This window comes from Impatiens glandulifera, chromosome 5 (genome assembly GCF_907164915.1).
Source record: "Impatiens glandulifera chromosome 5, dImpGla2.1, whole genome shotgun sequence".
NCBI classification, from domain to species: domain Eukaryota; kingdom Viridiplantae; phylum Streptophyta; class Magnoliopsida; order Ericales; family Balsaminaceae; genus Impatiens; species Impatiens glandulifera.
Window position 1 is genome coordinate 47,816,888 of NC_061866.1, and position 14,853 is coordinate 47,831,740.

The window sequence follows — 14,853 nt, forward strand, 5'->3', positions numbered from 1 at the left end:
TACATTCACTTCAGCCGCCACCAGATTTCACTATGAACAAGAAGAAATACCGAGTTTTTGCCTCACACATTATCTCTCTATAATTATGTCTTAACTTATAAAATAATAACATAAACATATTTATAGGGTAAACTTTAAGGTAATTAAACCTAAATAATTATTGATTAGGCCCAAGCCCAACCCCAATAAACTTTATTTTAACTCTTGTGGAGTTTATTATAAGTTTAGGTTCCACAACTCAACAGTGCGTGTCATCAGCGAAAAGGAAATGTGATATGGAAAAATGATATATTTTTGACCCACAACTCACTCCACGGATGAGTCCAAGTGTTCTGCGAAAGCCATTATTTTTTAGAGGGTGTCCATAACAATAGCGGGAAAAAGTGAATCACTATGTCTAACCTAATAATATTATAATGCTAACCTTCTAATTATATTTGTAAGGTTATATATTAGGTAGTATTTGGTATGTTGTACTAGTTATATATGTATAAATTATATAGTTATTAGTGTTTGGATGGGAATAAAAATTATATATGTTTTATTATTTTGTGTTTTGTTGATGGTATAGGAAAGTAGTAAGAAGTATAAAAGATATATTTTGTCCTTATAATTATTTAAATTATTATTTTAATATTTATATATTTTTTTGAATTAAGAATAAGTAGCATGACACCTCACAGTCCCGCTTCAACCCTTTCTAGTTGAAATCGAATTCGTAATATTTTGTTGTTTTAAGCCGACTCTTACCACTAGGCTCTTGTAGGTTTATTTTAATATTTATATTATATGTAGTTTGTATAATTAATTATATTGAAATTAATAAAATAAAATATATAAATATATTTTTGAAATAAATAATACTATTATATGAATTATATTATTTTAAATATAATTTCTTATAATTTAACTTATTTATATATTATATAAATTTATGTATTATTATAAATATTTGTATATTAAAACAATATTAATTATGGAAGAATATAGCAGAAAAGAAATTTAAGACTATGCTTACAAAGAAAAAATCTACTTGTGAGATATCCAAACAAAGGTAGAGGTACTCAACTCACCTTTTGAATTCAAACTGCCTTCAAAAGTATAGGAGAAATGTATTGAAGATTGAGAGTTTGTGGTGATTGGAAACTTCATTAGGAAAAACAGAGTATCATTCTCAACTACCAAAGAGGCTCTAATTAAATAGTGGGGAGAAAAGAGGTTTGAAGAAGTTTCTACAAACATACATGACCTCTACTTCCTACAATTCAAAAAGGGCTCAAATCTGAAAGAAATCCTAGAGAAATAGCATATATACATAGGATCAAATTGCATGAAGCTGGAAAAGTGGTCAGAAGAGATAAATCTACAGAGCAGACCAAAGGAAACGGCTTAGATTTGGTTCAAACTCTGGAACATTCCAGCCCACATGTATAATGTTGAAGAAATTAGTCATTTTGCAGGTACAATTGGGAAATCATTATATATATACCCAATAACTAAAGGAGGAGACCATTTGTCCTTTGCTAGAATTAGCATTGAAATGCATCCTAGGAGTGTTCTGCCAATGAAAATGACAATTGATGACATGAAATGAAAGCACAATATCATGGAGATCTCTTATGAATGGAAATCAAAGAGGTGTACTTTTTATAACACTTTCCTGTATAATAAATGTAATGAAGCTAAAGAATAAGAGTAGAAAAACTAGAAAAACCAAAAGTAGAAAAGAAAAAGAAGGAAATGGAGGAGGCTAAACTCAAATATCAAACAGATATAGAAAGGAAGTAAGAAGGATTCTGGGAAAAATGAAAGTAGTGAAGGAAAGAAAGTAAAGAGAATTAAGGTGAAGAGTAAAATAAAATTTGCTATAATGCGAAGGATAGGGATGTAAATGAAAGATGAACCTCAAGTTGTTGTTGAGGAAACACAAGAGGAAGATACCCAGAATTTCAAAGCTAAAACAAAAAAAATATAAAGTCGATAAAGAAGATTCCAAAACCAATGTGAGAGTCTGAAGTTGAAGTCGAAGATAAGGAAAACAAGAACACAAAAATTCAAGTTGAAGATAACAAAGATAAAAGCACTGAAATTCTCATAAACAATTCTTTCTATCAAATTAGAACGGGCTCGTACAAAGAGAGAATTCAAAATAAAAATAATAATACTCATTATCCTCTTCAATACAACATCCTTTCATCGCTAGAGGAAGGAGAAGAAAGTCTCTCAATGAAAACGAATGGCATGGAAAAATGCTAGGCTGAGATAGTTTAGTTTGAATGTAGTCTTTTCTATTTGTAATCTCTATTTTTTTTAAATGTATGAATGTTACCACTAGTAAAAAATCGACCTTTACCAACAGTATTTACTGAAAGTTTTATAAAACTCTCTTAATTGATCCCGAGAGGAACAAATCTTTCGGTATTAAAAATAGATTCCGAGAGTCGTGTAAAACCTTCGGGTTTATAAATTATTACCGAAAGTTATGTATATAACTTTCGGTTTTTCCCTTCCTAAAAAAATCAAAAAAAATCTAAGTGTTGGAAATTGGGTATTTGCAAAGGTTATTCAAAAAACTTTCGGTTTTACCTTTCCTGAATTTTTTAATTACGAAGGTTTCCCAATAAACCTTCGATTTTGACTCATCCCAAAAAACATGAAAAATAATTCTAAGTTTGGTGATGGTTATTTCCGAAGGTTTTTCAATAAACTTTCGAAAATACATTTTCTGAAATTCTTAATTGCGAAGGTTTTCCAATAAACCTTCGGTTTTGCCTCACTCCAAAACAATTAAAAATAATTCTAAATTGGTGATGGGTATTTCCGAAGGTTTTTCAATAGTCCTTCGGTTTTGACTAATATCAAAACCGAAAGTAATATGAAAACTTTCGGTAACTACCTTTATAAATACAAACCCTACCCCTTCACTTTTTCATTCGACTCTCTCCTTTCTCTCTCTTCCGCCCGCGCCGCAGCCGCCTTCGCCTCTGTCGCTTCCCTTCTTCTTCTTCTTGCATTCGTCGCCGATTCAGGTTAGATTTATATTGTTTTTGTTAATTATTAAATTTAGATATCTAGATTTAGGGTAGTTTAGATTAGTTGTTTGGTAATTTGATTTAGATTTGTTATTGTTTAGATTAGATTTCTATTAGTTTATATTATATTTTGTTTGTTAAATATATATGATTTTGTTAGATTTTGTTAAATGTATGATATATTTTGGTTATTAAGTTTGATTTAAGTTATATTAGATTTGGATTATGGTTATTTTGTTTGATTAATATATATGAAATGCATTCAGGATGAGTGATTCATGGAAAAATCTTCGACGTACACCAGAGAAACTGTCCAGGCAATACCAGAATTTGATAGCAGCATCAAAAGTTGAGGAAGATGTGAGACAAATAGCGTTGGAATTGGAGCAAATTCAATTGAGGAACGTAGAAAGAGGTTAATTGGTTACTGAACTGAAAGCGAATAATGCTAAAATGAAGCAAAAACTAGAGAACCTCGAACAACAAGTTAATTATTTTAAGAAGCATAATCAACCACCCCCTCCTCCCCATTCATCTACTAATTAGTAGATTTTAGTGTTTAATTTATTATGTGTAATTTTTTTTCGTTCGAACTGATGAAAGATTTGGTTTACTTTGAATTATGATTTATTATTATCTTTTGGTTTATTTATATGGTTTATGATTTTTTTTTCCTTTATTTATTGGATTTGCCTTTATTTGAGAAAATTATAGAACATGTTTGATTTATACTTTTGTCAAAAATTGGGAAAAAAATGGGGTAATTGCGAAGGTTTATTGAAAATCTTTCGCTTTTGACCCAGGTTATTTGCGAAAGTTTTCAAATAAACTTTCGGTTTTGACCCTTCTTTAAAAAAAGCTGAAAAAATTCTAAGTGTTGGGAAGGATCAAAACCGAAAGTTTAATTTCTAATAAACTTTCGGTTTTGACCCTTCTTTAAAAAAAGTTGAAAATTTTCTAAGTGTTAGGAAGGGTAAAACCGAAAGTTTTCAAATAAACTTTCGGTTTTAACCCTTCTTTAAAAAAAGCTGAAAAAATTCTAAGTGTTGGGAAGGGTCAAAACCGAAAGTTTTCAAATAAACTTTCGGTTTTAACTCTTCTTTAAAAATAGCTGAAAAAATTCTAAGTGTTGGGAAGGGTCAAAACCGAAAATTTTCTAATAAACTTTCGATTTTGACCCTTCTTTAAAAAAAGCTGAAAAAATTCAAAGTGTTGGGAAGGTCAAAACCGAAAGTTTTCTAATAAACTTTCGGTTTTGACCCTTCTTTAAAAAAAACTGAAAAAATTCAAAGTGTTGGGAATGGTTAAAACCAAAAGTTTTCAAATAAACTTTCGGTTTAGACAATTCTTTAAAAAAAGCTGAAAAAATTCAAAGTGTTGGGAATGGTTAAAACCGAAATTTTCAAATTAATTTTCGGTTTTAACCCTTCTTTAAAAATAGTTGAAAAAATTCTAAGTGTTGGGAATGGTCAAAACCGAAAATTTTCTAATAATAGCTAATGTTTGTCTAGTTTTGATTGTCTAATCAGTTTTTTAGAGTTTTTGATTGTCATCCTTAATCATAGTTAAGGTTTGTCTAGTTTTGATTTCTAATCCTCCCACCTTGCGGATTTTAATGAAATGGTTCTAACCGTTTTCAAAAAAAAATAATAGTAATAATATCACTAATTTATATAATTAATTAAAAATATCATTTATTAATAATGATTTATAAATTAAATATATATATATGATTATTATTTATAATTAACATTATTAGTTTTTAAAAATAATTATGATATTTAATTATGTATAAAATTATCACATTAAAATTTTTTAATGTGATTAAAATGCTATAATTTTTGTTTACAAAAGATAAATAAATAAATAAATATATATATATATATAATATATATATTAAAAAATCTAATAAAAATAAGTCATTAAATTATTATTATTTAAATTAGAAAATTAAACATGCTTAAATATAAATAAATATTTAATTATAATTTATTATTATATTTTAAAATATAATAAAAATAAAATAAAATTTTAATACTTTAATAAAATTAAGTGATAAAAGTGAAATGTTAAATTTTATAAAAAAAAATTATGTATTCTTGTAACAAGTTTGAATAAATATTATATTATACATTTTTCAAGTTATAAATTATAACTAAATAATAAGGAAGATATATAAATCAAACAACAATTATAAATTACTTTATTTACAGTATTTATAATTATTTTATATTTATAACTTGTAATTTTATAAAATTATTATCTATTTAATCACATTTAATAATAACAAAAAAAATTAAAAATAAAAATAAATTCGATCAATCTAAATGGGGTATATCTTTTGAATTAATTGAAATTTCTTATGCTTATATATTTTTTATCTCAACTCAACAATATCTTTTGACTAAATTATCAATGTTCGCACTATTTAACCCCAATAGCTCTAAGTTTGGGGAAAATAATAATATTTTTATTTTTAATATTTTATTGGGGATATAATTTAGATAAAAATATTTTTAAAGTTTTTTTTAATTAATTATATATAATTAATAAAAAATTATTTGTTCAACTCTAGTTCATCATCCCACTCGTCACACCTCACACTTGTATAAAATTATTATATATTTATCTCAACACAGACTATTTTCAATTTCCATATAATTTTATGTTAATTCACTTGTAAAAAAGTACTTTAAAAAAACTCAATTTTCAAAAACATAAAACAAGATTAATTAAAAACATAATTAAGTAGATGCTTAAATTGAGTCCACCTGTTGCCTGATAGGCTGATATCTACTGGCCTCTCTCTTATCTGCCATTGATGCTTCTCAATCCCATGCAGAATCTCTCTCTCTCTCTCTCTCTTCAAAGGTGTTAACCTTTTTTCTTTCTCTCTCACACACGCATGAGAAAACTCACCAGAGAAGAAAGGGCCAGTGGGTGTAATCTTAAGTTACTTTTCCAGAATCCAAACAGGATTTGACTCATCCAACAATCTATTCAATGCAATAACCACATTATTCTTCATGCCTTGACTGACCATCCAACAACCCGTTTGGTTCAAATTTCAATCTTGGCTGATTTTTTTAGTTTTCCAATTAGTTCTACTAGTCTTAATTGGTCAACACTTTTTCTTCAATTATTATTAGGGTTTATACTTTATATGAACAAGACCAACATAAACTGCAACCTTAAAATAATTAAAACTTTATTCATTCATCTAGCAAATCAACAACATAAAACAACAACACAACATGTTCTTAAGGGTGTCTTTTCCATCACAACAACAGCATCTGTTAAGCAGTCCAAATTTTACATAATTTTAAAAAACTAAATTAAATATAAATCCAATCAGCAGCCCCGATCGATCTCCGTCTAAGAAGAATAAATGATAACTTCAATTCTGAGGCACTGAAGCGCATATAAACTTATTTAGGGTTCAAGAACTAGAACTTGTACCAATTGAAGGAGATGAAGAAGGAATTGATGTTCCATTGACATTATCATCATCATCATCATCATCGATATCACCATCGTCATTAGTACCATGATCATTCTCCTCTTCTTCTTCCTGAACATAATAAGGGTCTTCTTCTTCCATTGTTGCTGGCTGGTTCAGATCAAATTCATGAACTTTCTTCATCTTCTTGAACAGACTCAGCTCCCAGTTTGAATCTTGATCCGACCAATGGCACCTCTTGTGACCCCCAAGTGCTTGACCTGATGGAAAAACCCTACTACATACCGTACACTGATGTGGGATGTCAGTTGCTCTGTTTACTGTTGCCTTAGAACTACTCCCGACAGTATTAATGTCTAGTACTAGGTTTTTCGGCTTGTTGTGACTGGATCGATGGCCGCCCAATGCTTGATAACTTGTGAAAGCTTTGTAACAGATGCTACACGTGTACTTCTCCTTCCGATAAGAAGCTTCGGTACTACGATCAATTGTTGCCAAATCTTTTATCTTTGGTGATCTCTTCTTCATCGGGGAAATACTCGAACTTGATGATTTTCCTTTACAGCTACGATCTTTATCATCACCACCACCAATTCTCTGCCAATTTGTGAGCAAATTAGGCAAACCCAGATCATACCAAGATGATGTATTCGAAGGGTTTCTGTTTTCAGGAAAAGCTGGTGACTTTCCTTTACGGCTTCTTTCTATCTCATCAATCGACGGAGAATTAAACAGTGGATTTTTGAAACTTTCGGAATCGCTGATCTCTAGCTGACCATTGATCTTTCTATGACTATTACACATGCTCATGAGAATCAAAGCAGCCTGTATTACTTCATGAGATCTCAATGGGTTTCTTTCGCTCCGTTTTGCTTTACACAACCAATTACCCGGTAATGAAACTACCAGATTATTGAGATCAAAACAACCATCTCCAGAATTTGAATCTACTACCTCATTCTCAGGGTGGCATCCGGTATTATGATCGAACAATGATTTCAGAGAATGAAAATGTTGACCGCAAATCGAACAAGTTTCGCACCAATGCTCATAAACAGTAGCAACATCTACATCAACTAGACTGACATCGTCGATTTGTTTCGACGAATCTTTGATTACAAGCTTCAGATTCTTAGACAACATGATGTTACTGGTTGTATCGGGTATGAGCTTGTTTGAACTCATTTCTACTTCACCGGAGGCGGCGGAAAGGGATTCCGGATAACCGTGAACTCTCATGTGACCACCCAGAGCTTTGCCGCTTGAAAAACGCCTGCAACAGATGGAGCAATCCCGTGGATCTTCATTTTTCTTCTGCTGTACTTTCTTCACCCGATTCGGATTAGGGGTTTTTATCCTTTTGTCCGAAGATTCATTCATCGGCCATTTACCATTTCTTTTGTCTATCATCATATATAGCTAGCTAGCAATCGAGCTCAAACCCTAAACATACATATATGTGTAAAGTGTTAGAATTTAGAAACAACCAACTAACAATCTTTATATAAATTTTAGATCTTGATAGATAGATAGATATACACTGATACACAGATAGATAGATATATAGAGTGAGAAAATAGAGTAAAATGAACATCAAGAAGCTAGAGAGAGAATAGAATTGGATAGCTAAAGATCTGAAACCCACAAAAGAAGCACAACTGTTCAAAGAATCCATGGACTAGATAACTAAGATCGAAGCTTCTGTTTTTTGAAATCATAAAGATCGAAACTTGCATGAAAAACATAATGAAGTTAGAGAGAGTGTATGTGAAAATAGAAGTTTAAGAAAAACAATGAAGAGTGATTCTACTTACTGAACTGCAGATGTGAAAATGAGCTCTCACTTTGTTCTTCCTCTTCAGTTCCTCGTACTCTCTCTCTCTCTCTAAAGATGAAGATGAAGATGAATTTGACTGAAATCTTAAGACCCAAAAGAGTAGATATATTTGAGAAAAAGAAAGATTTGAGTAAAGTGAAACTAAACACACCAAAAATAAAACATTCATTTATTTTCTATTTAAAATTTTCTAATATTAATGAATTTTTTATTTGAAAACAAAATAGATAATGACATTGTTAATGATATTAACTTTCATTGATAAGTCTCAATTAATTATTAATTTTATGTTAAAATATCTCTCATTTATTTAATTTTTTATTTTTAAAAAGCCTCTTTAATTCGTTTTTCATACATATCTAAATAAATAATTTGATAAAAAAAAAATTTTTGAAAAAGGTTCCTATATATTAAAAATGAAAAAAAAAAATACTTACACATAATTACAAAACATAGCATGAAAATAAAAATCTAAAAATAAAAAATAAGAAAAAACAATATTTAATAAGTTTATTAAGCTTGTAAAACTTTGATATAATAAATAGACATTATTCTTATTAATTTCATTATATATATATATATATATATATATATATATATATTAATTTCAAAATTATATTTATCTGTCCCAACTATATACGTTGGAAAGGAAATTTTGATCAAAATCAGTTACATCATCGAATTTTATGCTTGCTAAAAAACTATATAAACATCCAGTCATTTTTCACAAACAAAAATAAATAAATAAATAAATAAATAAAATGATTATAAGAAACTACATATTTGAGCTATAGTAATTAAAAACAAAAATAGCATCCATTTTATGAATAGTTATAACTAGATGAAACATGGACATCGATAAGATCAAGATAAAAAGAATAAAAGGTATATATATATAGAGATTAGAGGTTATTTAGAGCAAGCAATTTTTTTGGGAAAACAATATTGGTACATAAGGTAAAAATATATTGATACAATTATTCTTTATAATTGTGGGTGTTTCTTTAAAAATATAATATTTTTTTCAAATATAAGTTAATATGTTTTATTTTATAATTAAAAAAAAAAATGAGGCCTATTATTTAATAAAAGTTTGTTTTTTCAAAAACAAAAAATGAATTATATATAATCTCTTGTGCCATATTTCATCTGGATTGGGAAATAAATAAATAAATAAATATATATATTTAAGTTATTAAAGAGACAATGAGAGTATAAATAAGGTCATGCTAGAATGCTAGTTACTTGAGAGTAAATCTCAGTCACAAAATATATATAAATAAATAATTTTAAAATAAATTTTAATATGCTAATTGATAATTTAAAAGAATATATTGATAAGTATAAATAATATGAAAATATTCTTATAATCAAACTAACTCTTAATTAATGGTTTTCTTCCTTATCTAAAAACATGAATTTAATGCACACAATTAATTAATAGGAATACTATTAAAATGGTACTATATAAATGTAATTAATTGTCAATACCAAATAAAGTTTAATCAATTATAGACATTCAAATATCCAAATATTAATTAATAAAATAATTTTGTAATTTAAATACGTGTATAAATTGTGTTCTTATCACAATATTTAATAAATAGAAAAACAAGTTAACTTTTAATTAGTTCACATATATACTAAAATAAATATATTATAAAAAAAGAGGATATATAAATATGCAAACTCGCGATTTTAAATTAAAAATCAAATATATTTGAATAACTAACAATAATTATTGTTGTCCTAATTAACTCATTTTTGTAATTATTTGGTTTTTAAGGGAAAAAATATCATACAGAAAAAAAAATCTTCAATTTAGACTACGTACTGATTTGGTTCTGTTTTCCAATCTTAATTTAAACTGCTATATTTTTCTATAAAATTATCATCTTGTATATTAATAATAGATTTCACTATAAATATCCATATAAAAATTATAAAATAATTAATAAACATCTTTACATTAACCAAGAAGGCCAATAAAAAAAATCAACCATATATTCATATATTGATCCTTACTAATAGAAAACAAAAATGATTATAAAATCAACCATATATATATATATATGTCTTCTTGTAAGGAATCGAACAAAGTAAAACCTCTCGAAGAAGAGGACATTATGTTGAAACGCTTGATGAAGTTTTGGATGAGGAGTTATTTTTGTTAATTGACATGATATTCGGTTTTAGGGCTATTTAGTTATTTGTAATTTTTGTAAAACAATTATCTTTATTTGTTAGTAATAATATGAGAGGCTCTTTTTTTATTTGAGAAATGGATTTTTAATGAATCTCAATTGTTTAACCAATTTATATATAGATCAATGCCACTAATAGTTTTGCATTATGCCTATAGGGAAAATGAGGCTATACGCCTATACCACTTGCTAAAAATCGGTGAGAGGCATTTTGTTAAAAACACTTGGATTGAGAGGAAACTAGGTTGTGAGTTCTTTATTTGACACTCATCCTTGATGTACACAGTACTCCAATTGAGACCACGGATTATGCGCATTTCGACTCTATTGTTGTGTCACCAAAAATTGGAGAAAGCAGCATTACTAATGAGTAGGATCCCGCACACTCCTTAAGGTAGCGTTTGGTAGATGGTATTAGTTATATAGGTATAAGTTGTAATGGGTATAAATTGTAAGGAGGTATTAAAATGTATAAATTATATAGGTTTAATGTGTTTGGTTGAGAATATAAAATATGTATAAATTATATAGGTTTTATTATTTTGTGTTTGGTTAGTGGTAAAAGAAAATAGTAAAAAAATATAAAAGACCATTTTACCCTTATATTTATATAAATTATTTTTAATTATTATTTTAATATTTATCTTACAAATAATTTTAATTATTAATTATATTAAAATTAATATTTGATTATTATATAAAATTATTTTTTAAATAAATAATACTATTATATGATTTACATTATTTTATATATGTGTGTAAGCACTAGGTTGCCTATTTAACATGACTATTGAAATGGTGATCTAAAAGTCGATCGTACGGTCTCTGTCCCTCCTTCCACACGCATTTCCTGCGCAATGCTCCACTCCACATCGAGTTTTTATCTCACATAAGCATAAGCATAGTGAGTCGATAGACCCAACAAACATTTAAAATAGGAAATTAAATACATTTATACTAAAGTGCATCCATGAGATAACTTATATAGTTTTATAAATAAAACCTATATATTAATTAATATTTAATAATTATATTTAAAATTTTTGTATCATTATAAATATTTGTATTTTAAAAAAAAAATTATAAATTAATTTTATATATAACTAACTATTATTTTTTAATTAAAATAATTAATATATTTAAATATATATATATAATTTTCACATTTAAATTTTTACACTTAAAAAATATAAGTTTTTATTTATAGAGATAAATAAAATATATAAAATTAAATAATCAAATAAAAATAAATAATTAAGTATTTATTATTATTATTATTTAAATTAGAAAATTAAACATAGTTAAATATAAATAAGTATTTAGTTATAATTTTATATTATAATTATTATATTTTAAATATAATAAAGAAATTAAAATTTTATTATTTTATAAAACTAAAAACTAAAAAATAAATATTAAAGATTATACATACTTGTAACTAGTAAAACTAGTTACTATATTATACCTGTTTGAAGGTATAAATTATACCTAATTAATCATGTAGATATAAATAACAATCAACCAAACAACAATGTTAAATTACTGTAGATATAATTATCCTATATCTACATTCTTATCCCTCACACCAAACATAGCCTAAAAGTAGAACCCGAACTATGACATGGACATTCACCAAATATGAAGAGATCGAGGGCAAAGTTCAAACTGCGTTCCACTTTGCACCGAGGCTGATGAGAGGGGATTCTCAAGGACACTCATAGCATGTGAATCAATTGAGTGCATATGAGAGAATCACAAAGAAAGTGAGGAGATTATATTATTGATCAAATTCTAATTTTCACATTTGGCTGATTTTCACTTTGGGCTTAATAGTTGACAAGTAATTTATCAAGAGATCATACAAGAAAATTTATTTTTAAGACTGAACGAAGCAACAAAAAATTTAGGTAATTAAGATTGCTCAATCAAATTAGCTAGTACCAAAATAATTTGTTGTTTCAAATTGACTTAGTTTATTTGAGAATTTTGATTTTGATGATTTGAATGTTTGTTTATTTCATTCATTTTGAGGTTGGTATTTTTTTGTACTTTTTTTGTATTAACTTATTACTCGCAGCGATATGGTTTGAAATTTCGATTTGAGATGAAACATGTGTGATACGAGTTAATGAGTTAATAAAAACATTATCAATTCAAATTTCAAAACAAAAAATCTTTCATAATAATCATGATATTAGTTTTAGATAGAAAAATAATCATGGTCTATGTTATTTACCTAGTGTTAATATTTATTTTATCAATTCACAAATTCAAAATTATATACGAAATACCGTCTGCTCCGCAAATTAGGCAAAAATAAAATTGTGATACTAGATCTTGGGTCAGACATGTGATATTACTATAGATTAATTATACTTATACTTACAGTTAATAATATTTTCCATTTACTCCAATCTCATGACTTACAAAAATAATATTTTTTATAATCTTCATAAAGGCGAAAAAACTGTCACACCACCACACATATTATGTAAATCACAAAATTTATTATGAAAATTGTTTTAATTATTTTTTTATTATATTTGTTAGCAATATATATATATTGTCAAACTAGTGTTGACTAACTGCTACACAAAGTGCCTTGTATATTATTTAAAAATGTTTGTTTATTCTTGATTTTGAAAAAGTGAATTTTTTTAATAAAAGTATTTAGAAAGATATTAATACATAATATTAAAATATATTTTATTTGAAAAAAGAAAAAAGTATTTTAATTAATGAATTATTTAATAATATAATTAATGATCAGATAATATATATATATATATATATATATGAGATGATGTTTAATTATATTATATTTTTTATAAATAAGTACAAATAAAAAAATAATACATAGACTATTTTATTTTTATAAAGGCTAAAGCTTATTATCATAATCTCTCCCTTTTAATTAAAATTAATATAAAGAGTCATTGTAATAAGTTTCTTAAGCCTATTCGCAGTGTTAAGTAAATTAGCATTATTACTTTAATTGAATGTATTTTGTAATTATTTAAATTCAATTTATTTAATAACTCATTTTTAAAACTACTTAATAAGTTATAAGTGAAAATAAGTGGAGAATATATAAACTATATTGTATAAGTGAAGAATTCTAGCAAATTAAATAATTGTGATTATCTCATGCAAATATGTGTTATTAATGTGGTTAACTAGTTTGACGGAGAAGATATATTTTGACTTGTGTGAACATCAAAAAGGATTATTTTTGTTTACATCTTTGTAATTAATAGGGCTTCTATTATATTCAAATTTCAAATCATAGTAAAAACTTCTTAGATCTTGTTTGATCTTGAGGGTTTGTAAAATTATGTAAAAGAGAATTATTTGAAAAAAAACAATCAAAAAATATATATAGTATTTAATATTTGAAATGTAATGGAGATATTTTGATTTAAATAATTAAGTGATGATCAAATATTACACATTAAAAAGCCCCTATGTGAGAATACAAAGGCAATTTTAAGGTTACTCATATTTGAAGACTAACAAAATAGGATTACTCATGTTTGACTAGCATTTAACCATTTTCTTCAATAATTTTAATTATTAGTAAAATATTGTATTTTTTATTATTTTGCACAGGCTGACAATTTAGGTAAGTTTCAGGTTCGGGTTGATAGGTTAACATGTTCAACGATTCTAACCTAAACCTGACCTGTTTAATAATTCGGGTCAAAAATCTCTAACCTAAAACTGACCTGTTTATTTGTGTTTGACTTGGACCTGACTCGTTTGACCGGTTTGACCCGATTTACCTAACTCAACTCGAACCAAACCCGATGTAATTAATTTATATCTCTCTATTTCAAATTAAAATGACATCAATACAAAATAAAAATGAAGTTAAATCACAAATTCACTTTTACAAAATTTTACAAAAAAAAATGAGTGAGTGACTAAGAAAAAATAACACAAAACTCAACAAAAGATACTTGTAAACGGGTTATCGGGTCTACTTTGGGTTATGTCAGGTCGACCCGATTTTGGCATGGTTATTAATCAGGTTAATCGGGTCGATCTGATTTTGACTCGAACAAAAAAATACATGACCCTAACCTGATTTTTTCGTGTTCAGTCCAGGTCGTGTTTTCGTGTCGTGTCTAAAATTGCCGACCCTAATTTTACATAAAAAAAAATTTCAGATTGTTAGCAGAATTTAATTTTTGTTATTTATATTTTGCATAAATATTAGATTTTCAAATATATATATATATATATATATATATATATATATATATATATATATATATATATATATATATATACGTAGTTAATAATTTCAAATCTAATGTC